Source organism: Drosophila suzukii, unplaced genomic scaffold (assembly GCF_043229965.1).
Source record: "Drosophila suzukii unplaced genomic scaffold, CBGP_Dsuzu_IsoJpt1.0 scf_4, whole genome shotgun sequence".
NCBI classification, from domain to species: Eukaryota; Metazoa; Arthropoda; class Insecta; order Diptera; family Drosophilidae; genus Drosophila; species Drosophila suzukii.
The window spans coordinates 18,298-45,129 of record NW_027255927.1 but is presented as its reverse complement, the minus strand read 5'-3'; the positions used below and the strand labels follow the sequence as shown (position 1 = coordinate 45,129).

The 26,832-nt window shown below is 39.3% G+C and overlaps 1 protein-coding gene across 1 annotated transcript in view; it reads right to left on the bottom strand.

The window, feature by feature from the left end:
* The window catches only part of dpr21 (defective proboscis extension response 21), a gene marked incomplete at its 5' end in the record, with an annotated part of 428,500 nt that overhangs the window by 393,162 nt on the left and 8,506 nt on the right, over positions 1-26,832 (bottom strand). The window lies entirely within an intron of this gene.

The following is a 26,832-nucleotide window of genomic DNA, read 5'->3' as shown; positions in this document are numbered from 1 at the left end:
TTTTAATGGAGTCCTTATTGTCGTTGGGATGCTTTCTAAGATATCTGGATGGTTGGATGCCCACTTCTTGAGCTCCATGCCTGCTGATTGCAGAGCTGCGATGACATCATTGCGAATTTTTAGAGCTCCGTCGATGGTCTCGTGTCCTGTTTGAACATCGTCCACATAGATTTCTTTTTTAAGGACATGCTCGGCCAGAGGATAGCGTTCGCGCTCGTCGGACGCAATCTGATGTATGACTCGAATCGCCGTGAAGGGTGCCGAGGCAGTGCCAAACGTTACTGTAGTCAAAAAATATTCCTTGATGAGTCCCTTTTCATCGCGCCAGAAAATTCGCTGATACTGGGCATCTTCTTCATGCATATCTATGCAGCGATACATTTTCGTTATATCGGCCACGAAGACATACCGATGGAAACGCCAGTTGAGTATAACTCCTCCAAGATCGTTTTGTAGGGCGGGACCCGTGCATAAAATATCATTCAAAGACCTCCCGTTAGACGATTTGCACGAAGCGTCGTATACGACGCGCATCTTTGTAGTTAAATTGTCGTCTTTGATCACAGCATGATGTGGAACGGTGCACGCAGAGATTGAGAGTTGCCTTTGAGAGTTGATCCTAGTGTGTTCTTCCTCACTGCCTTTTACCTCTTTTATCTGCTTGAGATCAAAGTACTCTTGAATAGTGCTGACATACTGTTGACTGAAATCTGGCCGATGATTAAGTTTCCTTTCCAGAGCGTGGAAACGGTTTAATGCGATTTGCCTTGACCGGCCGATCACCTGTGTGGGGTCAAACAACGTTTTTAAAGGCAATCGAACTAGATATTTCCCATTCGGCTGACGGACATGAGTTTGTTGAAAGTGGTCTTCACACCATTTTTCCTCTGCGTTGAGTTGTCTTGTTGTGGAGACCTGATCCAATTCGAAAAACCTCTGTACCATGTTGTTTAGGTTTGCCAAATTACAACGAATGGAGATTGATGTCGTCTGGGCTGCTTCAGCTGGTCCAAAAACTATCCAGCCCAGCTGTGTGTTTTGTGCAATTGGTTCTGCAACCGTCCCTTTGCGTATGTCCGGAAGCATTAATTGCGGGATTATGTCGACACCGATAAGTAGGTCAATGCGACCCGACTTGATGAAATTAGGATCTGCAAAGGATAACCCTTGGAGATGTTTACAGGACTTAATGTTTACATTTTGTTTTGGTAAATGACCTGTTAGTGACCAAAGGATGAAAGCTGAGGATACGTAGGCATTAAAATCCGATCCTGAACATGAGATTATGGTGAAGTCGGTGCTGTGCCTGCACTGATTATGCGAAGTATTACCAACTCCCGTGATCTAAGCTCGAACAGGATGCCGTTTGAGTCTAAGCGCTTGAACGATGTTTTCCGTGATGAGGGTGCCTTCCGAGCCATGGTCGATTAGAGCTCGAACTAAAGCTGACTGCCCAGTGGAGTTATTTACGATCCGAACCAGTGCAGTAGCAAGAAGGGTCGTTGAGTTCAGATGGGAGGCAACTGCGCTGAAGAGTTGCGTTGATGGTGCATTTTGTACAGCGGCTGCGCTCCGACCAGAGTCTGAAGCATGCTGTCGGGATACTTCAGGAGTCAATGAAGAACTTTGTTGAGCATTCGGGAAATGTAACAAAGTGTGGTGCCGTTGACCACATTGCGAGCAGTTTCGGTTGCTGCTGCATTGACTGAGAGAATGGGAAGCACTAAGGCAGTTGATGCATGCCTTCGAGCGGTCGACTATAACCTTTCGCGCGAAACAATCCTTGGCAAGGAAGTCCGGGCACCGTCTTAGAACGTGATTCTGTTGGCAGAGCGAGCACCTGATGGATCCAGACTCAAGAGTACTGTGGAAGCTGTGTCCCCTAACAGTGGAGTTTCCCGATGGTCTGGTTGTCTGGCGATGGTTGGTCGATTGTATAGATGATCTAACTGGAACGGCTGGTTTCCTACTCTCGATTAGGTCGATGCTGACTAATCGATTGTGAAGAAACACCTCCAGCTTTGTGAAGGTGGGGATTTCCACGTTGTTGTCCAGGGAATGTTCCCAGGCCTGTGTTATGCTGATAGGCAGCTTTGTGAGTAAGTGATGTACCAACCAATGATCACAGGAATCAATGGCAATGTGTAGTCGTCGGAATTCACTAATACATACATTTGCCAAGTTTAACAAAGTCCAGACTCAAGAGTACTGTGGAAGCTGTGTCCCCTAACAGTGGAGTTTCCCGATGGTCTGGTTGTCTGGCGATGGTTGGTCGATTGTATAGATGATCTAACTGGAACGGCTGGTTTCCTACTCTCGATTAGGTCGATGCTGACCAATCGATTGTGAAGAAACACCTCCAGCTTTGTGAAGGTGGGGATTTCCACGTTGTTGTCCAGGGAATGTTCCCAGGCCTGTGTTATGCTGATAGGCAGCTTTGTGAGTAAGTGATGTACCAACCAATGATCACAGGAATCAATGGCAATGTGTAGTCGTCGGAATTCACTAATACATACATTTGCCAAGTTTAACAAAGTCCTAAGGTCCACCGCGATCTCCTTGGACAGTGGCTCGATTCCGTACAGTGCATTCATATTGTACATGAACTGCAGTCGAGGGTTGTTGTATCGTTTTACCACAAGGTTCCATGCCACTGAATAGTTGGTTTCTGTTAATGCCATATGGTTTATATCCTGGTCTCGTCCGTGCGGTAGTGCTTGCTTCAAGAAATGAAATTTTTGAATGTTTGAAAGAGATTGATTTTCATGTATTAGCTGCGTAAAGCTGTCATAAAAAGATGGCCAATCTGCAAAATTCATCGGCGAAAGAACAATAAATGATGCTGTATGCTTGCTCAAAATTGTCTTCAACAGCATCCGCAAAATATGGATGCGATCGTGGACATTGCTGTAAAATGAGCGCTTGATGATTTGTGTAAAATTGTTTTGAAAGCTCGTTGAGCTTGTTGAGGCGAAACTCATAGTAGGATTTAGTTTTCTTTATTTGACCGTCCTTTTTAGCATTTTTAATTAGTTGGGTCAACCTGGAAGATAAGTCCATCTGCATTGCGTACATGTCTGCAAAAGGCTCGACCACAGCCAAAGGTGCCGAGCTCTGTTGTGCCAAATCACTACCATTACTTTCATTTTTACCCATTTTAATGTTTTCCTATTGCACTCTGCTTTGAAAAACCACGCACAAATACTCTCACAAACACACTCACCTGTTTCAGTCGTTCCGCTCGTGTTGCGATCAAGCTTTGAAGGAAGGGGACGGCAAACTTCACGAGACACGAGGCTCCGTTATGGCGATGTACGTGGCAAAGGTTGCGTAACTTTGCTGGTTTAAATTAATAATAGATTTGCAAACAAGTAAGCACAAAGATTGAAGTATGTTTACAAATATTGGAAGCTGATGAAGTTATGAGTGTATGATCCCCTCATGGGCCACCAAAATGTTGTGACGATTCGCACCCGATCGTCAAAGTTGAGCAGAAGTCTACTCTGGGGGTCTTTCACACACTTTGTAGTAAAAACTCAGAAATTTGTTGAACTTCACCAGTTGTATTCATTTGTATACTTTCAATCTTTGACTTAATTGCTAACTTTGATTTACAAATTAGGAAATATAAAAGCTCGGTTATAAACGCGACCAGCTTCTCCTTATGTCTTCTTCGTAGTGTGGTGCTGCTAACATTAGCAGCAGAAATCTAACATTCGCTGTTAAAACTGCTGTTGTCCACTGCTTCTCAGAGTCGCCAGAAAACAGCTGTCCAGCTTCTCCTAACCGACAGAAACACCCGTTCAGCCTGTTACATACTTTCCGACGAATCTAGTATACCCTCTTACTCTACGAGTAACTGGTATAATTAATATGATCAGTATAAATGTTATTGAGATTTGAGTTTGTTTAATTTTAATAAATGGGTTTAATATGTTAATGTTATCGAATGAAAGTTCCGAATCATTTGACATAAGATATTCGGATACTAAAAAATCATTAAACTGTTTAGCAGTGATATATTCTATTATCTTATGGTCCATATTAGAGTAGGATATATTATTTATTGTAGTAGTACTATTAAAAGTTATTAAAAATGACCCATTTAAATGAGTATCATTAACAGTTTTATAACCATTTATAAAAATGGCTCCTTCTTGGATTACATCAATTATTATATTCCCTGATTTTATTACAAAGGGATTTTTTTCCATTTAGTAGCCTAGTAAAACAAGTACTTTCTGGGCTTTAAGTGCCATAATTATTAAATATTTCTGTCCTAAAATTAGAAATTACATAGTACCTATTGTTACATTTGGCGACATGATTATCAATTAATAGTTTTCCATCATTGTGTGAGATGGATCTTGCGTTATACACTTCGCAACGGTTTGTTATGATGGGGTATTTTATATATATTACAATTCATTCTTGGTGTATGGCGATTTTAAATTTTGATATATCTAATACGTCCGTAATTACTACAGGTTTCTGTTCGTGTTTATATATTTCTTGGATTTCTTCAGCGTTCAGAATTTTAGTGTTGAAAACATCTATTTTTGCTAATGTAGTTGTATCCATTAAATTCATCAGATCGTAAGTAAGCAAGGGAAGACGGTGTTTTCTGAATGGAAATTCTTGGTTTGAAAGAACTGTTTGAAGATTCTCAAATAGAGTTTTTATTTCTTTAAATAATTTAGAGTTAATAACAAATTGATTGTTATTATTTTGGATTAAATCATCAATTTTATTTTGCAATGTTATCAAACCATAGTGATTGGGAGTCCCTGAACGAGTCCATTTCCAAAGGGTGCCTAATTTATTAATTCCTCTTTTTGCCCTACTTGGTAAAATTTGTGAGGGGAGCATTTTAATAATATCAAAGTCATAGGAAATTTCCCTCTGTAAATTATTATTTTTGCTTATGTGTGTTGATTCGAGTTTGATTATGTCTTTATATAAACTTAAATTAGTTATATGAAATAGGTCAGCGTATGAATCATAAATAAGAATGTCTTTTGTATCCTTGTAGAGGAAACAATCATGGTACGTGTAATCCATTATTTCGGAACTGGTGGCTGCTACAATCAATAATACAAATATTATTGAATTCATTTTCTGTAATTTAAGACAAACTGAGTCGTACGATTTCTATTGTTTATGATAACCTTATTAAGTAAATTCTCCTTAACTACTTTTTTGTATATCTAGAGTTAAGCATATTCCTTTCCCCGTGTTTTTTCTCATAAATGACTTCCCCTTCGTGGTAGTCCTTTTCCTTTCTACCTTTGTTGTGAGAATTTAACATTTTCTCTTGTGCCTGTTTTAATAGCTGTGGAATAGTATCATGTTCGATTTTATTGTATAATATATCGTATGGTCGTTGGTTGGTAATGGAATGTATAGTCATGTTATATTTCTGAGCTGCTCTAATTATAATCTTTGATGCAACGAGCAATTTCAGTAAGGGTTGAATGTGCCCTTTCTATTTGTCCATTGGACGTACTATGGCGAGGATCTGCGAAATATAAATTAATACCGCATCTTTGTGCGAGGGATTTAAATTGTGTTGATGAAAAACTAGGCCGTTATCCATCATTAAAGTTTTAGCAAGTGGAAAATGTTGCAATATTTCTGAAATTTTGGTTTCTATGTTTAGTTTATTTTGGATCTCCTTTACAACTATGAATCAATACAAGTAATGAACATTAAATTCTGAGCGTAAAAAATGTCGATATGCAAATTTTCTCCTTCTTTATTTGGGATGAGTGCTTGACCAATAGGAATTAGTACAGGGTGTCTATAATATTTGTTACTATTACAAATTGTAAAGTTCTTTATGTACTCCTGGAGTTTTTTGTTCAACTTTGGCCAATAGTACAGTCTGTTAATTTGCTTGTAATTTTCGTCCAGTCCCCTGTGTGCTCTACAATGAGATTATTCTATTATTAATGCTCTGTCTTCAGGGTTTTCTACATCTTGGACGAATATTTTTGTATATAGGAATTTATTCGTGAAATTTTCTTTAAGGGGATTTTGAATTTGGTATAAGTCTTTTAAAGTACAGTGAATACCTATTGTTATGTTAGGAGGGATATATTCCCTTAAGATTGATACCAAATCTTCCGGGGTATCAAATTCTATTATATGACTGGTATTTCCGAATATATACACCATTTCATGTATTGAAAACCTCCCCGTTGCTATTAGCAATTGTTGCTTAAACTGGTTTATGGGTTTGCGGGTTTCTTGTATAACATTCTCAAAACTACTCTCTGCAGAGTGCTGAGTGAATTGTTCTGAGACCGACTCGTTACTGTCCGTTAGGTTGTTAATTTACATTCTTGATAGGGCGTCAGCAACTACATTGGTAGATCCTGGTTTATAAATTATTTTGGGAGAGTAACTTTCAATGAATGAGTACCATCTTTTCATCTCGATGTTTGGGTTTTTTTGAGAGATCGAGAAAGACAGTGGTTGGTGATCTGTATAGATTTCTATGTTGTTAACTCCGTATAAATAGTTTCGCAAATTTTTAAATGCCCAAACTATGGCTAAAAGTTCTTTTTTATTGGTTGCATATATTTGTTTGGCTTTACTTAGAGTTTTTGAAATGAAGGTTACAGCACCAATAGCTAGATCGGGCGCATCGGTCGTTAAAGTGAATTTTTTATTATAATAAGGTTGTACCAATTCGATCTGTGCAATTAAATTATCGTTGAGCTCGTTAAAAGCTCTTACAGCTGAATCGTCCAACTGTATGGAAGTTTTACGGGACATTTTTTTTGGATACTTTACCATTTTGACCTTCCAAATACTTTGTTAACGGTTTTGCAATTTTTGCGTAGCTTTGTACAAATTTTCTGTAATAGCCGGTAAGGCTATTTGGATACTTTAATATTGTAGATCGGGGTCTGTTTTGATTACATTGTGGGAAACAACGTAGCCAAGAAATGCGGTTTCTAATTTGAAGAACTTTGATTTTTTTTTTGTCGGATATTTCAACGACGGCTTGTTCAGGACTTTTTAATTCCAAACTAGAATTTTTGTCGGATACTTCAACGACGGCGCGCTCAGGATTTTTGAGTCCCAAACTTGTAGTTTTGTCGGATACTTCAACGACGGCGTGTTCAGGATTTTTGAAACCCAAACTTGTAATTTTGTCGGATACTTCAACGACGTAGTGTTCAGGATATTTAAATCCCAAACTTGTTTTGCTTTGATTTGCTTCTTTAGACTCAGTTCTGATTTTGGCCTTTTCATCAAAGTATTTTTGTATAATAAATTCCTTTAATGGAATAATGGTTTTTTCATCAGATAAGGAAAGTTGGTTTAAAGAACTGTCATTATCATAAATCAATTTTTCTTCTTTGCCCCCATATCTTATTACTCCTTTTTCTGTGTCTATTACAGCTCCTATTTTTTTCAATAGGTTGTAACCTATTAGAAAGTCTGATTTTAACCCATCTATTTCATAAAATGTGTAACGCGTATCGAAGATCGTTACCATGTAGACACTCTTTTATATATAGGAAGCTCGTTTTTGTTTTTATAAATCCCTGTTTTGATATAGCAGGAGGTTGCTCTTGTGTCAATTAAAATTTTAAGTTTTTTATTTATTTTGCTATCGTATCGTATTAAGTAGGGTAATCCTACTCCAGATTCTGGCCTAAAAAATGGTCCCCTTCGATATTATTTAATCGCGTAGTTTTGTTTGCCGGTTGGTTAACCGTACCTGTTGGTTCTCTTTTGTTCTGAGGATTATTTTGCTGAGTGGTTTGTGTCTCTAACTTTTTATTTTGATTCCATTTATTCTGATTATAGTTGTTGTTACTATAATTGTTATAACCCTGATTGTACTTTGGCCTGTTCTGAATCTGTAAGGATTCATCTACGTCCATCGGTTCTGGCTTGTTTTGCTGAGCTTTATTGGAATTCCATTGATTATGGGAATTATATTGTGGATTATACTGTCTGCCCTGATTCCAATTAAGATTTTTATTTTGATTATACATGTTTCTTTTCTGGCTATCGGGTTGATTAAACTTCAAGTTGTTAGTATTCCTTTGATTACTATTATGGTTATTAGGGTTACTTTGCTTGGGTCTATTACTTGAGTTTTGGTACCCGAATAAATTTGACTCATAACTCCTGCGCTGTGATGATGTGAAATTGTTAGCGAACTGGGCCCTCAAATTATTGATTTCTAGTTCTTGTACTATTACCATAGCGTTCGGTAAGTCTGGCGGATTCATAGAAAATATGACGTCTGAGATATGGCCGTTGAGGATAGTTATGAATACTCTTAGTGCTGTCTTTTTGTGTTTTTCGTTCATTTCAGCAGTTAATGGCTTATTTCTGCCGTAAGTCATAATGGTTTTATTTATTAGAAGAGTTAGTTTTTTATTAACTAACCTATAATATTCCATTATGGACAGTTTCCCTCGACTTAGTACTCCTAAGTCTTGTTCAATTATATGGATTGGACGTTTGTCGCTAAAAACAAAGTCCAACCTTGCCATTATGGCGTCAAAATTTAGTACTGTTCGATTGTGTGTTAGGGCATCGTTTGCTGTGCCAGTGATTTTGTTCCTCAAAATTGACAATGCAGAAAAGAACCTTTCGCTACCTCTAGCATATTGCCCCATGGCTATTTCTGCTGATTCCCTCCAACTCACATATTTGTCTTCTTCTCCTTTAAATTCCCTGACTGATTTGATAATTTCAAAGGAAGTTTCACTTTTAATATTTGGGTCAATGACTTCTACTTGAAAATCTTCAACCTTTTTTATATTTTGATTTAGTTGTGTTTTTAAACTTACGATCTCATTCCTTAAAGGATTCGACTCATTATTTACAATATGTGCAATTAAATCGCTCACTTGGTTATTAGCTTAGCTGCTAGAAGCCATTGCGGGTTGGGGTAGAGGCATGGTGAGAATTCTTTCAAAATCGTTAATTAGGTCTTCCACCTTGTTTGATTTTATTTAAAATTTTTTCTTATAGTACTTAAATAAAATAAGAAAAATAAACAGTATACGCTCACTAATTACTTCTTTTCTTCTTGAGCTTAATATGACGTCTTCTGTTTTCCTTGATGATCCTGCTAGGGTCGTCCTTCTTGGTTGTTTTTAGCGAGGGATTGCCCTCAGCTTTTCCTTCAATTTATTTTTGTGGTTGCTAATTTTTTGCGAGGGATTGCCCTCAGCTCCTCCTTCGGTTTGTTTTCTGATCGTCACTATTTAGCGAGGAATTGCCCTCAGCTCTTCCTTCTTGTTGAATTTGTATTTTTGGATTTGTAATTGTATTCGGCTTTTGTTTCTCAGTTGATATTTTTTGTATCAACTTTCACTTTCACAGTTTTACAATTTTTGTTTAGTTTTGTGAATTATTTTTTTGAGACCGGTTAGTTTTTTTGTGGAACAGCAGGTTTATTCTGCCGATTATTAATTAGCAGATTGTTGTAATCCCCTTTTTATTTCATTTATTAATTTCCTTCTTTGTTTTTAACACGAACTTTTCGTCGGTTGGTTAGTTTTTTATTTGACCACGCATGTAACAAATATTGAGAATGATTGCAAGGAAACTTTCACACTAACAAATTCAATTTCATTAGGAGTATCAGAGTGAATTCTCTCGGATGTGAGGCTAGTGCTAACGGCAATCAGCACACCGCCTCCCCTACGTGAGGGGCGATCGGTCCTATAGGCATTAAAATTGTTTGACAGAACTTCATTGTCAGATATCTCTGGTTTCAGCCAAGTTTCGTAAAAGCCAAGATATCAGCAGTAAATGCAGAGGAGTCAGCATAAAGCTTGGGTAGCTTCATATTTAGTCCCCTAACATTTTGATAAGCCAAAAATAAACTTCTTAGTTTTTTGGCGCAGTGGAAGGTCTGTTATTTGTTCTCGGTTTATTGGGAACAAATTCTTTTATTACTAAATCATCATTAAGCCAAAAGCTTTCAGAAAGTAGTACCTTAAACACATCAGGCGGAGCAAATATTTTAAACGACGATATACTACGAGCATATGAAAATCTAAATTGTTCCACTGAAATATTCTCGGATGGGAATTTTTCACGAATAAATTCCAAAACATCCTCAGATGTGGTGTCTGGGGTGAATCTCGAAACAAATAATTGTTTTCTATGTGGAACAACTGATAATTTCTTACGTCCCCCAGCAGCAGATTGCACCTCACTAAGCTGAGAGCCAGAAACGGTAACTTCTGTACCTATAGGTACGGTCGGCACCGTAGCCGGCACTGAAGGTTTTTTTACCACCCGACTTCGAGAAGCAGTGACTTCACCTAAAACAGCTGTATCCATAGGCGCAGTAGGTTCACTTACCACAGTGTTAACAGAGACTGCTGCAGCCACCAAGTTCGGATTTGGGGTGGATACCGTGACCGTATTAACTGCCGCTGAGCTGGTTTTTTTACGTTTAGGCGACTCAGTTAGTAATTTTTTATTATTAAATTGGGCACAAACGGAATTGAACCCCTCATTGAGCTGTTTAAAAGCACCAGAGAGATTCAAAAGGCTGTCTCGAGTCTGCTTCATAAAGCCGCTCATCTCAACAACCATTTCCTTGCAGGATCCACATAACCACATGAGTCCAGAATTCTGATCAATGAAGTCTTTGACTCTACCAGTAAATCCAGCGCATTTAACGTGCATTATCGACTCGCAGAGCCAGCAGAAAATAAAAGGGTCTTTAGTTGAAGACGAAAGAGTACAATTTTTCTTAGAGCAGACAAGAGCCATTTTAAGGAGATTAAATAAAATAAAATAATATATGAAAAATACCTCGAGTAAATTTGGCACTGGGATCAAATTCCAAAACCACAAAGGCACAAAACACGAAAAAAAATAAGAGCGCGAGATCGCGTAATAATTTAAATGTAAGAGAGCACGAGAGAAAAAATCTTCTATCGATTGAGCGTTGCTTGTGGGACACTGACAACTTTACGCAGGAACAGTTACAATGTAAGGCAAGCAAGAGAGAGAGAGAGAGAGAGAGAGAGAGAGAAGAGAATAGCACACCAAAAGTCTACCAGAAATTTGGCAGGATCAGAGAGAGTTTAAGTTACAGTTGTAATATAGAGCGGGAGAGAGAGTGAGAATCGAAGAGTTTTAGCAAGTTTAGTGAGTATAAGAATTACACTAACAAAGCTAGGAGATTAAACAAATCTAATATAAATGTTAAAATAACTATAATCACTGGGAGATCTAGTAAAAAACACTAAACACACTAACTTAGCGGTTAGACTAAGCTTTGTTAATAAACAAACACAAAACACTCGCAAAAAATCACAGAATAGACAAAAATTCAGAGCACAAGAGTAAACACAACCGTTCACAAGCGACGCTAAATCGTTAAAAATTTTGTCAGAGGTTTTGCAATTTTTGCGTAGCTTGATGTGTGCAATTAAATTATCTTTGAGCTCGTTAAAAGCTCTCACAGCTGAATCATCTAATTGTATGGAAGTTTTACGGGACATTTTTTTGGATACTTTATCATTTTGGAAGGTCAAATATTTTGTCAGAGGTTTTGCAATTTTTGCGTAGTTTTGCGCCAATTTTCTGTATTTTTGAAATTGGATATTTTAAAATTGTAGATATTTTTTCGGGGTCTGTTTTGATTACATTGTGAGGAACAACGTAACCCAGAAATGTGGTTTCTAATTTGAAGAACTTTGATTTTTCAATTGAAATGTTCATATTTGCGTTCAGAAATATATTAATTATGACGATTAAGTCCTTGTAGTGTTGTTCTATTGTTTTAGAAAATATAATAATGTCATCCATATATAAATGACATGTTTTACGTACTTGTTCTCTCAAAATGTCATTCATTGCACGTTGGAATATTCTGGTAGCGTTCGTTAGCCCAAATGGCATTCTCAAGAATTCATATTTTCCGTTGTTTATAGAAAATTAAGTTTTTTCAATGTTTTTGCAGACTCCAAGTCGATCGTATAAAAGTATTTTGCTTTTCCAAGGTTTGATAAAGTCACCGAAGGATCTGGCATTGGATATCTGTCCGGAATGGTGTTTTCGTTTAGTTTTTTATAGTCTATAACTCTTCATTAAAACCCTTTTTTGGTACTACTAAAACTGGAGATTTAAAACTGGAGAATATCTTCTGTTAACATGCGATTATCTTCAGAGTTTACGAAATCTGAAGCCGATAGAGCATACGGATACTGTTTATATATATATAAATAGCTCTGTCGTTTTCGGTGTTTATTTCACCGCATATATCAGTCTTGAAAAGGACTTGCATGTTTATCTTCGAGTGCTCTTTATTGATAATATTTATTATCTCATTTTCCAAATCCATTCTTTGGTTTGGAATTGAATCACTCATATTGTTTATTAGATTGTTGTCGGATAAATCAACGACGGCTTGTTCAGGACTTTTTAATTCCAAACTAGAATTTTTGTCGGATACTTCAACGACGGCGCGCTCAGGATTTTTGAGTCCCAAACTTGTAGTTTTGTCGGATACTTCAACGACGGCGTGTTCAGGATTTTTGAAACCCAAACTTGTAATTTTGTCGGATACTTCAACGACGTAGTGTTCAGGATATTTAAATCCCAAACTTGTTTTGCTTTGATTTGCCTTTTCAGACTCAGCTCTGACTTTGGCCTTTTCATCAAAGTATTTTCGTATAATAAATTCCTTTAATGGAAGAATGGTTTTTTCTTCGGATAAGGAAAGTTGGTTAAAAGAGCTGTCATTATCATAAATCAATTTTTCTTCTTTGCACCCATATCTTATTACTCCTTTTTCTGTGTCTATTACAGCTCCTATTTTTTTCAACCTATAACCTATAACCTTTTAGAAAGTCTGATTTTAACCCATCTATTTCATAAAATTGGTAACGCTTATCGAAGATCGTTAACATGTGATAATATTTAATTATAGAATATCCATTAACCGTAAATAGTCTTTTATATATAAGAAGCTCGTTTTTGTTTTTATATATCCCTGTTCTGATATAGCAGGAGCTTGCTCCTATGTCAATTAAAATTTTAAGTTTTTTATTGCTATCTTGCTATCATATCTTGTTAAGTAGGGTAGTCCTACTCCGGATTCTGGCCTAAAAAATGGTCCTCTTCGATATTATTTAATCGCATAGTTTTGTTTGCCGGTTGGTTAACCGTACCTGTCGGTTTTCTTTTGTTCTGCGGAATATTTTGCGGAGTTGTTTGTCTCCTGCTTTTTATTCTGGTTCCATTTATTCTGGTTATAGTCGTTGTTGCTATAACTGTTATAACTTTGATTGTACTTTGGCCTATTCTGAATCTGTAAAGATTCATCTACTTCCATCGGTTCTGGCTTGTTTTGTTGAGCTTTATTGGAATTGCATTGATTATGGGAATTATATTGAGGATTAAACTGTCTGCCCTGATTCCAATTATGATTTTTATTCTGATTATAATTGTTTCTATTTTGGCTATCGGGTTGGTTAAACCTCAAGTTGTTAGTATTCCTCTGATTGCTATTATAGTTATTATGGTTACCTTGCCTGGGATGTTTATTTGAGTTTTGGTACCCGAATAAATTTGACTAATAGCTGTCTTTTTGTGTTTTTCGTTCATTTCAGCAGTTAAGGGTTTATTTCTGCCGTAAGTCATAATGATTTTATTTATTAGAATAGTTAGTTTTTATTAACTAATTCATAATAATCCATTATGGACAGTTTCCCTTGACTAAGCACTCCTAAGTCTTGTTCAATTATATGGATTGGACGTTTGTCGCTAAAAACAAAGTCCAACCTTTCCATTATGACGTCAAAATTTAATACTGTCCCATTGTGTGTTAGGGAATCGTTTGCTGTACCAGTTATTTTGTTTCTCAAGATTGACAATGCAGAAAAGAATCTTTCGCTACCTCTAGCATATTGCCCCATGCCTATTTCTGCTGATTCCCTCCAACTCACATATTTGTCTTCTTCTCCTTTAAATTCCCTGAGATTTGATAATTTCGAATGAAGTTTCACATTTAATATTCGGGTCAATGACTTCTACTTGAAAATCTTCAACCTTTTTTATATTTTGATTTAGTTGTGTTTTTAAACTCACGATCTCATTCCTTAAGGGATTTAATTCATTATTTACAATATGTGCAATTAAATCGCTCACTTGGTTATTAGCTTGGCTGCTAGAAGCCATTGCAGGTTGTGGTAGGGGCATGGTTAGAATTCTTTCAAAATCGTTAATGAGGTCTTCCACCTTGTTTGATTTTATTTAAATTTTTCTGCTTACAGTACTTAAATAAAATATATAAAATAAACAGTATACGCTCACTAATTGTTTTCTTTTCTTCTGGATTTAATGTGATGTCGTCTGTTTTCCTTTGATGATCCTGCTGGGGTCGTCCTTCTTGGTTGTTTTTAGCGAGGGATGGCCCTCAGCTCTTCCTTCAATTTATTTTTTTGGTCGTTAATTTTTAGCGTGGGATTGCCCTCAGCTCTTCCTTCAATTTGATTTCTGGTCGTCACTGTTTAGCGAGGGACTTCCCTCAGCTCTTCCTTCTTGTTGTATTTGGTATTTGAATTTGTAATTGTATTTGAATTTTGTTTCTTAGTTGATACTTTTTGTATCAGCTTTTAGTTTCACAGCTTTTAAGTTTTTGTTTTACTTTGTAAATTGTTTGGTTCTATTTTTGAGACCGTTTAGTTTTCTTTGTTAAACAGAATGTTTATTATGTCGATTACTAATTAGCAGATTGTTGTAAGTAAAAGGGGATTATTTCATTTAATAATTTCATCCTTTTATTTTTAACACAAACTTTTTTGTCGGTTTGGTTTTTATTTAACCACGCAAGTTCCTTTTCACTTTAAAACCGTTGGTTATTTATTTTAAAGCTTTATTTCGAACAAATTAAGCGTGGCCCCACGTTGGGCGCCAAGTAATAATTTCACTCGTGAATTATTTAAAAAAATTTATTATTATTTTTTATTCACTAAGTTACAACTTCACAACATTTCCTTAGCATCCTTAGTTTTCTTGTTCGACCGATCTTCTCGGATGCAAAAACGGACTCCCTGGCCAAGGGCCGATTATCTGATAATTAAACCTCGGTTTAAGAGAATTGGGGCACTCATTAAGAGTTGGGCAAGGGTTGGACTCAAGAGAGTCGGGAAATCGGATGATCAAATTCTCTGCTCAATTGCCAAACGGATTACGCTGCAATTTTGGGGCTCGCAGGGTGTTGACCGGATGCTTGTGTTTACATTAGCTGGACCCAGCCTAGTTTATGCTAGGAGGACTGCGGCGCAATTGAATCTTAATAATGAACTTCGAATGAAGTGGGATTCTGTGGGAACGCTGAGTAAGTGGATCCCATCTAAGAATTGTTTATAAGAAATTTTTTACGACTTGGGTAAGGCGGCTGGGCGCGCGAGCTGGAAAGCGTTCTCAGCTAAGAATTGCATATGAAGAGTTTGTTTATAAATTGGGTAAGGAGGCTGGAATCGTGAGCTGGATAACTTGCACATATATTGAATACACTGTACCGAGAGTACTTGAAGCAAAGACACTGTAACACTTTGTTGCAGTGTTTACATAAACAAAGGCCCGATCAAAAACCTAAGTGGCCGAAACATGAGTCGATCGGCGCGCTCACAGAAAGTGCAAGTGTCAGCATTCTGTTGCACACGCCGGCCGCTCAGCCAAACTCAAGTACATACATATACCCTCGCGCTCCGGCTAAAGAGAGCATAATTAAATACACTTGATATACATAAGATATACATAGCCGTCTCTCTGCCGTCCAACTGTAGGCAGCGCAGCTACGAGACTTAGGCTTACTTAGATCCTAAGGCAAATTGTTAAATCAGAAACAACTTGACGTTGGAAGCGGCATTAATGCTGCTCCTGAATACAAATAAGGAATATTAAAACTACAAAAAGATGCGTTGTCACTACAAAGGCTAAGTGCCAACTTCGCCTGTGACCAGTCCTGATTAATAAGTATTGCCCCAACAGCTTGGCACTCCAGCATTTGGAGGGGAAGTGTTGAAGTGTTTGCCTACATCGAGCTTGCGGTGATTATCATCGCGCCTTGCTTTATCTCTACCGCCGCAAGGAACGAAGTCAGTCCTATCCACCGCCGAACCAGTTCGATGAGGTTGCCCAAGGTTAGAACTAGGTCAAATAAGTTGTCTTTTGCATGAACGATGGCCACTTCATTTTTGTCTGATAAGCTGGAATTTTGGGCATAATTTCAGAACCCTACCAGGCTAGCAATTTGAGAGACAATGAAGAGCTCATCGTAAAATGCTTTTGTAGGATGGCGGAGTTTTTGTATGTGTTACGCCGGCGGGTAGCGGGAAAACGCTGGCGCTGGTAGATGGCGTGGGAGGCGGCGGCGGGAACTTGCAGGCTTCTGCGCTGGGCTTCGGATGTTTGCTGCTGGTGCGCCTGGCGTACGTCGGGTGCGGCGCACTGCTTCTGATCTGTAGGGGAGAAACCACACGATTCGCGAAGTACCCCATTGACCTAAAGAAATTACACAAAATGTTCACTTTATACAGAATAGAGTCGGGGGAGCGACCTCGGTTTATTTTCGAAATGACAGAATCGAACTAACTTTAGCCTAAGCTGAGTTCCGCGCTCCAATGCGCAGTGGAGACTCCACGGAGGGGAGATGGAAACAGAGCGGGAGAGCGGGAGATCGACAGAGCGGTGCACTAGGAGAGCGGTGCACTAGGAGAGCGGTGCACAAGGAGAGCGGTGCCGGGGTCCATGTTTGCCGGACAGTGGACTTGAACATTCCGTCCCTTGCAACCGCTAGCGTTGCAAAAAGAGACGGAAACCCGGCCAGAAACCATTCAGTAGTTAAGTCGGATGTAGGCTCTAGATGGATGGCCTTTGTAAAAAAACAAACGAAAACCAACACATACCCTTTTGTAATGAGACAAGATCTCCCGGTATAATTTTTTATATCAAACGGGCCAGCCTAGACCATCCTTGGCTTGGCTGCCTCTGTGGATTCGGTGATCTTCGTCACCCTGTTGGCAACGAACGTTGTCGCTGGCTTGGCTAGCCATGCCTAGCACAATCGAGGAATCGGTCCAACAATGGAGTTTTGAGGTCAGCCTCGGCATACTAGGAAGGCCGGCCTCGGCCATCTTAGAGAATTATAGAGCTCACCACAGCTCCAGCCTAAGAAGTGACACCGTTGTGACTCGCGCCACACGCGTCTTGGCCGTGAGCAAGTGCACCATCGTCTTATAACCCATCTCTACGCGCACATAGATCGCAGCCCCGAATGCCTTTTGCGAAGCGTCACAGAACCCGAGATGCTCTACGCTGAACTCTGGACGCAAGGAAACCCACCTGGGTATTCTGACCTGGTCTAGGACCGAATTGCTCGGGAGAAAGCTGTTCCACCTTTGGTACAGCTCAGTTGAAAAATTATCGTCCCAACCTAGATCCTGAAGCCAAATCTCATGCATAAAGATTTTTGCACCCACAACAAATGGAGCAAGCCATGCTGCTCTATCAGACAACTTGGCAATTTGGGAAAGGACTTGGCGTTTCGTGGGGGAGATTTCCGTTAAAAAAAATACTGGTGGCCTTCCATCGTACGCCGAGAGTTTTGGCTGTGCTTTCAGTGTCGATCTTGAGGAAGTCTATTGTCAGAAGATGATCGCTTTGGATATGTGCAAATATTTCTTTGCGGTTGGAGGTCCATTTTCTCAATGGAAAGCCCGCGGAATATAGAGCACTTTGTAGATTGCGAACAATGAGCTTAGCGTCCTCGGCGGAGTCAGCTCCCGAAAGGACATCGTCTACATAGACATGATTTCGAATGACGTTGCTCACTCTTGGATGGCTGACCTGACTCCAAAAGTTACCGTCTGTAATCCGAAATCTCGAATGTGCTCCCGCTGGAACGGGGAATGCTTCGGGTCTACCCATATCTGTCGATACATTTTCTCGAAATCGGCACTGTAGACGTATCGGAAATATCGCCACTTCAGGATCTGGATAGTAAGATCAGACTGTACGACTGGGCCAGCATGAAGGATATCGGAGAAAAGTTTCCTCACAGGTCTAATCGAAAGATTTTGTTATTTTTACTGGCAGATCCTCCACCTTCCAAAATTTGGTGGTAGGAGAATGGATTGCAGTACGTCGGCCCCGACCAGAATATCTACCTGTGCGCTCTCGTAAAACTTTGTATCCGCTAGTAGCAGTTCGGGAAGATCCAGTAGAAACTGTGGCGGAATCCGACAAGATGGGAGCTTTCCAGCCAGGCGGAAAACGGATGGTAAACTGACAGAGCTTTTTGGATTCAGCGATACTGTCTGGTTTAAGCCTGATACTTGGGCTCGGATTACCTGGTGAGGCAACTTAATTAATTTGAACAGCCGCTCAGAAATAAAGGTTGCCTCTGATCCTGAATCTATCAAGGCACGAGCTTTAAAATTCGACCCCAGGTGACATATGTCAATTATGGCGGTGCCCAGCAAGACGGATCTATACCCCGTCGCGAAGTAATTATACCCGTTACTCGTAGACTAAAAGGGTATACTAGATTCGTCGGAAAGTATGTAACAGGCAGAAGGAAGCGTTTCCGACCCCATAAAGTATATATATTCTTGATTAGGGTCACTAGCCGAGTCGATCTAGCCATGTCCGTCTGTCCGTCTGTCCGTCTGTCCGTCTGACCGTCTGTCCGTCTGTCCGTCTGTCCGGATGAACGCTGAGATCTCGGAAACTATGAGAGCTAGGCTATTGAGATTTGGCGTACAGATTCCTGAGCTTCTTACGCAGCGCAAGTTTGTTCCAGTAGACTGCCACGCCCACTCTAACGCCCACAAACCGCCCAAAACTGTAACTCCTACAGTTTTGATGCTAGATAGAAAATTTTAACTGAAATTTATTGGTCTCATCAATACCTATTGATTGAACGTTTGCCACGCCAACTTAAACGCCCACAAACCGCGAAAACCTGTGACGCCCACAATTTTCATGCTAGATAAAAAATTTTAACTGAAATGTATTGGTGTCGTCAATACCTATCGATTGATCCAAAAATAAATTTGCCACGCCCACTATAACGCCCATAACGCTTAGATCTGTCTACCGCCGGTAGGTGGCGCATTTTAATCTCGCTTAGCTGCTTGCATATCTCCATTTCCCATTGAGTAACGGGTACCTGATAGTCGAGGTACTCGACTATAGCGTTCTTCCTTGTTTTGGACTGTAGAGTCTGTGTACTCGGTAGCGGTTCCAACTGGTGTATTTGGTCTTGATCTGGGTCTCGGGGAGCGATTCGTCGGGGATGGGGAGGACTTGCCTTTGTGTAGTAAGGTGTGATGGCGGCCGCGGCACGTAAAGCAACTATGAGTGCTTTCACAATCACGCAGCTGATGCCCTCGTGCGAAGCAGTTCAGACACAGTTGCTTTCGCCTTATATATGCCAACCACTCGTCGACCGTCATCTGAAGAAATCGTGCACATGTGCGGACAGGATGGTTTTCCTTCTTACAAATGTCACATCCTTTGGGCTTGGGTGCTGCCCTTGTCTCGTAAGAATTTATTCTTCGAGGCGCTGCACTGGGGGCGAATGTTTTTGGCAAAGATTGACTCGAGCCTGACGGCCATACGTCGTCTATGGCTTCTAAGGTTCGGTGACGCTCCGTAAGGAATGCGTTCAGCTCCTGCCACGTCGGAATCTCGGCCTTGTTGTGCAGGGACTGCTCCCACAAGGATAGCGTGAGCCTAGGAAGTTTTGAGGAGCACATGTACACTGAGAGGTCATCCCAATTTTCAACCCGTTGCAGTTCACGGATAGCTGAACCAGATTCTTAATTAACGGACTGCAAATTGAAAAGTATTTTTAATTGGCTATTGACGAACAACCGCTTGATTTCGAAACGCTCAGTTAGGTTAGCCCAAGCTGAGCGAAAGCCATAGTTAGTAAGGGGGTAGTTCGAAACTATAGTGTGTGCATCGCCACTTGTTTTTGCATTTAGGTGAAACAGTTTTTGGACTGGCGTCAGCCCTGGGTTGTTTATATAAATATCAGTAAACAGATCCCTAAAGGTCGGCCACCGCAGATGATCTCCGGTGAAAACCTCGGTATTGCACGGACGCAGCCGACAGCCAGAGGAAATGTAGGTCTGGGTAGGAACAGCTTAAAATTGGGGAGCTTGGGCTATCATATCCTCAATCTGAGCCCCACATCTCTCGTAAACGGAATAGCAGTAGCCGTATTTAGCTTTGAGAATTGGCAAACTGTCAGTTGCACTGTCTCCGGCCTCTGCTATGCACCCGGTGCATTCGTCGTACTCTGCCTATATGAGGTCCCACATTTCTTTGCAGCGAATGTTAAGCATGGACGTTTGCACAGGTGACCCTTTTTCTGGTCGACGAGGACTTAGCGGTTAGTTCGGGTGTGGGCGGATCTATAGGTATGCCTGGGACTACCGCAGGTTGAATAGACGAAATTGATGTTATCACTTCCAACGGACATTTAAAAAAAAGACCCGCCTTTGTTTGTGTCGAAAAAATAGAAAATATTTCTGGAATAGTGGAGTGAGGTGTTGACAAAAAAAGTCGTGGATCGGGGAAATAGAAATTGGAGCACGTACAGACCTGGTTACTTTGCGGAATTAAACCCAATAATACGGATTAGGAACGGTGATGAAAGAGTTCGTATATCACCCGTGGAGAAAAAATACTATGGTATATATCCTTTTTGGTATATGTATATTGTAATGCGGTATAATTGGGATCGAGTTTCTTATTTTTTTGAGTGCTGGTGTTATTTTTGCATTTGAAATAATTTGAGGTGAAACAAGGAAGAATGCTATAGTCGAGTACCTCGACTATCAGATACCCGTTACTCAGCTAAATGGAAATATGCAAGCAGCAAAGCGAGATTAAAATGCGCCACCTACCGGCGGTAGACAGATTTAAGCGTTATGTGCGTTAGAGTGGGCATGTCAAATTTTTTTTGGATCAATCGAAAGGTATTGACGAGACTAATACATTTCAGTTAATCTAGCATACAAATTGTGGGCGTCACGGGCTTGGGCGGTTTGTGGGCGTTTAAATGGGCGTGGCACTCTCCTGAAACAAACTTGCGCTGCGTAAGAAGCTCAGGATTCTGCACGCAAAATCTCAATAGCCTAGCTCTTATATTTTCCGAGATCTCAGCGTTCATCCGAACAGACGGACAGATGGACATGGCTAGATCGACTCGGCTTGTGATCCTGATCAAGAATATATATACTTTATGGGGTCTGAAACGCTTCCTTCTGCCTGTTACATACTTTCCGACAAATCTAGTATACCCTTTTACTCTACCAGTAACGGGTATAACTAGTGGGAACGGGATGGTGGGAATTAAAAATATATGTGAATGTAAGTAGGTGTGTATGTAAATATGGATATGTATGTAGATATGATATAAGGAAAATCGAAGAAAAAATGGCGAAGTAACTTATTAATTGCCGTTGTCGGATTTAATCGGACTAGGAGAGCGGTGCAATTGAATAGCGGTGCCGGGGTCCAGATTCGCCGGACAGTATGGGTTTGCGAACCTTAATAACCGCACCAAACAAAAGAATAATGTTTTCTAAACTTTAAAGAAACATTTTTAGAGATTTCGATATGTTTTGGAACTAAAGTTACTCGTAGGGTAAAAGGGTATACTTGACTATCCTGTTTCACCAGCAATAGAAAAGAAAGATCGAATGTTGAAGTTGGGGGTCATTGAGGAATCCGAAAGTGCCTGGTCATCACATTTAGAAACTTTTCAAAAGCCTGGGAAATTTTGGCTGTGTCTGAACAGTAGGAAAATAAATGGGTTGACTAAAAAGACCCGTATCCGCTACCCTGGATTAGTGAAATCCCAAGCAGGCTGCCCAAGGCTCAATATATAACAAGTCTTGACTTAAAGGACACCTAATGGCAGAACCCACTTAATATTTGGGTCATATTGTGGGAGACGGTGGTGTGCGTATAGATCCGGACCAAATTTCGGCTAACACTGGAAGTTTGTATTTACCGAAGGAGCATCAGAGGCGTTTGAAGAGCTAAAAGAAAAAATTAAGTTAAGCTCCTGTCCTCAGAAGTGCAGATTTTTTCGAAGGCATTTTATCATACTCTGCGATGTCTGCAAGACCGGGTTGGAGGAGTAATGCTACAACTCTCGCCTGAAGGACTTATCTCCCGTATCATTTGATTCTAAAAATCTTAACAGGGCTCAGAAAAAGTAGTCCATTAGTGAGGAAGAATTCTTAGCAGACATCGTGTGTTAAAAAAGTTTCCGGCATATGTAGAAGGCCAGGATTTCACAATTATACTCGTAACAGACCACGCCTCATTAAAATTGCTAGTGACTTAACTTTCCGCTTGGCCAAAGATGCTCGAAAGCTGCAGGCAAAAAAGGGAAAAATAAATAAAGTAAATGTGGTTCCGGATTCTTTGTCCAGGGTGCATATAGGCGAATTAGGAGCTGTTGCAAAATCAGACCAAAAATATTTTTTAACTCACTTTTTTTGCGAGCCGTTCAAGATCGCTAAAGCTGATTAATAGCACAGCAACCGTGTCCGCCTGTGCTTTTTTCTGATAATTTTCTGTCGGTAATTTTACTTGTTAGTAGATCAGCTGGGTAATTTGGTGGCATTGAGACCAGTCTAATATAGCTTGGATTTTTGTTATCCGATTTACAACGCACGTGTAGTATGTTTTCGCGGATGCATATTCCAGGATGAATTTATCCAGTTGAGTCCGTCCAGAAGTACATTTGGTTCTTCGATTGGTGGTGTATGTTCAGTTTACATTGCTGATGGTGCCATTCGTTGTGGGGAGCAAAGAAGCCGATTACTCATAGAGTAAAAGGGTATACTTGATTCGTCAAAAAGTATGTAACAGACAGAAGGAAGCGTTTCGGACCACATAAAGTATTTATATTCTTGATCAGGATCACTAGCCGAGCCGATCTAGCCATGTCCGTCTGCCCGTCTGTCCGTATGAACGCTGAGATCCCGGAATCTATAAGAGATAGGCTATTGGGATTTGGAATGCAGATTCCTGAGCTTCTTTCGCAGCGCAAGTTTGTTTTAGCAGGGTGCCACGCCCACTCAAACGCCCACAAGCCGAGACTAAGAACTAAAAAAAAAATTTTTTACTGATATGTATTGATCTTATCAATTCCTATCGATTGACCCAAAAAAAGTTTTCCACGCCCACTTTAATGCCCACAAGCCACCCACAAACTTAAAAAAATCGTAAATATGAACGCGGATGTATCGGAAACTATCAAAGATAGAGAATTGGGATTTCAGATTTAGATTCCGTAGCCTTGTATGCAGCGCAAGTTTTTTACGCGAATATGCCACGCCCACTCTAACGCCCACAAACCGCACAAGCCCGTGGCGACCACAATTTTCATGCCAGAAAAAAATTTTAACTAAAATGTATTAGTCTCGTCAATACCTATCGGTTAACCCAAAAAAAAAGTTTGCCACGCCCACTTTAATGCCCATTACGCTGTCTACCGCCCACATAACCAATCATTCTTAAAAACCATATAACATTTGTTTTCGAATTCTACCTAATGGAACTTTCTTAAGACGTAGAGGACTAGCTTCTACTGATTGTGTGGATCTCACTCAACTTAATAAAAGACATTTAAAAATATTGGTATGCGTATTAAATCTTGGTCTTATTTGCTTTCAAGAGTACCTAAAGCAAAAATATCATCTGCAATGATGCAGAAGGCCAATATAACCATTTTGTTTTTCAGGACACTCCTTTGCATTCCTTTTGTGATTTATTCAAAAAATTTTAAAAAACCGGCACAGGGGATCCGTCGTTTCAAAAAGAGTTTTATTTTGATCAAAGAAATAAAAATCAGAAATAATCATTATATTTGATTTTAATTTTTGTTCGCTCAGGAATATTGATTATTTTTGATTTTTATTATAAAACTCAAAAATAAACATAATTTTTGAGAAATTGTATAGAATCACAAATTTTAAAATCATGATGAAAATGGATAGGCAATCCAAAGAGAATCACTAAGTGGGTGATTTTTTGATTCAAACAAGAAAGTAAATGGAATTTCGAAGATAAAGTAATAAAAGACAGAGGATGTCGTAATAAAAAGATAAAGTAAACAAGGAAGAACGCTATAGTCGAGTGCCTCGACTATCAGATACCCGTTACTCAGCTATACGGAGATATGCAAGCAGCAAAGAGAGATTAAAATGCGCCACCTACCGGCGGTATACAGATTTAAGCGTTATGGGCGTTAGAGTGGGCGTGGCAAATTTTTTTCAATCGATAGGTATCGACGAGACCAATACATTTCAGTTAAAATTTATCTAGCATGAAAATTGTGGGCGTCACAGGTTTTCGCGGTTTGTGGGCGTTAAAGTGGGCGTGGCAAACTTTTTTTTGGGTCAATCGATAGGTATTGATGAGAACAATACATTTCAGTTAAAATTTTTATTCTAGCATCAAAACTGTAGGAGCCACAGTTTTGGGCGGTTTGTGGGCGTTAGAGTGGGCGTGGCACTGTGCTGAAACAAACTTGCGCTGCGTAAGAAGCTCAGGAATCTGCACGCCAAATCTCAATAGCCTAGCTCCCATAGTTTCCGAGATCTCAGCGTTCATCCGGACAGACGGACAGACGGACATGGCTAGATCGACTCGGCTAGTGATCCTGATCAAGAATATATATACTTTATGGGGTCGGAAACGCTTCCTTCTGCCTGTTACATACTTTCCGACGAATCTAGTATACCCTTTTACTCTACGAGTAACGGGTATAACGAAAGCAGTATGAAAAAAATATATATAATAATATATAGTAAAGTGTTGATATTTATTTGAGTCGAACTAATGTCCCGTCAGTTGACTAAGGACAACGCCAAGTTGAATTAATAAACGAATATTTAAGTTCACGTCTTTATTCAAATGATCTCAGCTTAAGACTGAATTATTGTGACAAAAATCTTACTTCTACTGCCCTTTGTTCACATAAGTTGGGGAGCGAGATCGCCCGCTTGGGATATTGATTGTACATAATAATTTGAGAGTGAGAGTGCCATTCAGAGAGCGGGACTTAGTCATTTAGAGAATTGTTTATGTTATTGAGAAGCCGCATTGCCTGCTCCGGATGTGGATTGTTTACATTGGTTCAGCGTGGGATCGCCTACGCTGCAGATTCTTATTTCTTGGTACATAACGGAATTTGTGAATATGTCACTTCCCTCCCCTTAAAAGGGTTGCCTATGCTTGGGCTGGCATTTCAGGGTACAATGCAGGCAACTGGTTTTGTGCCGGTTCTATTTCTTGTTGTGGTTCTTGATTATTTTTTGCTTGTTTTCTAAATTTTTTATATAAAAAAGTAAGTGGATTTAGTGTAAACAATTTTGATAGGACAACAAAAATAAAGAGAACGATAACTACTAATATTATAATTACGTAAAGTGTGGTATTATTTTCTGAAATTAGTTTTAAAACGTCATTATGTTCTACTATTTTTATCTTAGTTACATTAATCGGTGAATACAATGCTGTTAAATCAAATTCTGGACTTAACAAATTTTCGCTTAAAATAACATTTCCAATTTTAACTCTACATTGTTTTATTTTAATAATTTTGCTTCCATTTATTTTTATATCGCCATTTAATTCTTGACAATTTTGTTCGATTGTAGTTTCAGTTAGATTCCATGTAAGTATAATTTTTGGTTCAACGTATTGAATCATTTCCTTTGAAGGAGTTGGTATAAAATTACAAATTGGATTTTTACGCTTAATTATATTTTTAATGCATTCATTATTAACTTCTTTATTGTCTTGATTATAAATTTTATTCTCATCTTCAAAATATGATTGTTGATCTGAATAGTCTAGCTGATACCCATTATGGTCGGGATAAGGAATTATTTTAATGGTGTTAATGGTTTTGTGGTTAATAGGGATATGTGAAATAAGAAGTAATTCGTTATTTTTGTAGTCAATCCACGTTGATGTTTTGATTAAAAGTATATTTTGGCTGTTAATGCGTTCTAGTTTGTCGTAATTGAGTAACTTTGGGTTAAAAAGTCCAAGACGTGAAAGTTGCATGCCCATTTCGATGTCTTCAATGTACTCAATAAATTGCATGAGTTCATAAACAAGTGTGTCAATACTATTGCGGTTATTTTCGTAGTTAGTAAGTTTTTCCAATCATTCATTCACAAACTTTACGCATCATGTAATTTATGAAGTTGAATTGAATTTTCTGCAATTATGCCTATTTATACCCGTTACTCGTAGAGTAAAAGGGTATACTACATTCGTCGGAAAGTATGTAACAGGCAGAAGGAAGCGTTTCCGACCCCATAAAGTATATATATTCTTGATCAGGATCACTAGCCGAGTCGATCTAGCCATGTCCGTCTGTCCGTCTGTCCGTCTGTCCGTCTGTCCGTCTGTCCGTCTGACCGTCTGTCCGTCTGTCCGTCTGTCCGTCTGTCTGTCCGTCCGGATGAACGCTGAGATCTCGGAAACTATGAGAGCTAGGCTATTGAGATTTGGCGTACAGATTCCTGAGCTTCTTACGCAGCGCAAGTTTGTTTCAGTAGACTGCCACGCCCACTCTAACGCCCACAAACCGCCCAAAACTGTAACTCCTACAGTTTTGATTCTAGATAGAAAATTTTAACTGAAATGTATTGTTCTCATCAAAACCTATCGATTGACCTAAAAAAAAGTTTGCCACGCCCACTTAAACGCCCACAAACCGCGAAAACCTGTGACGCGCACAATTTGCATGCTAGATAAAAAATTTTAACTGAA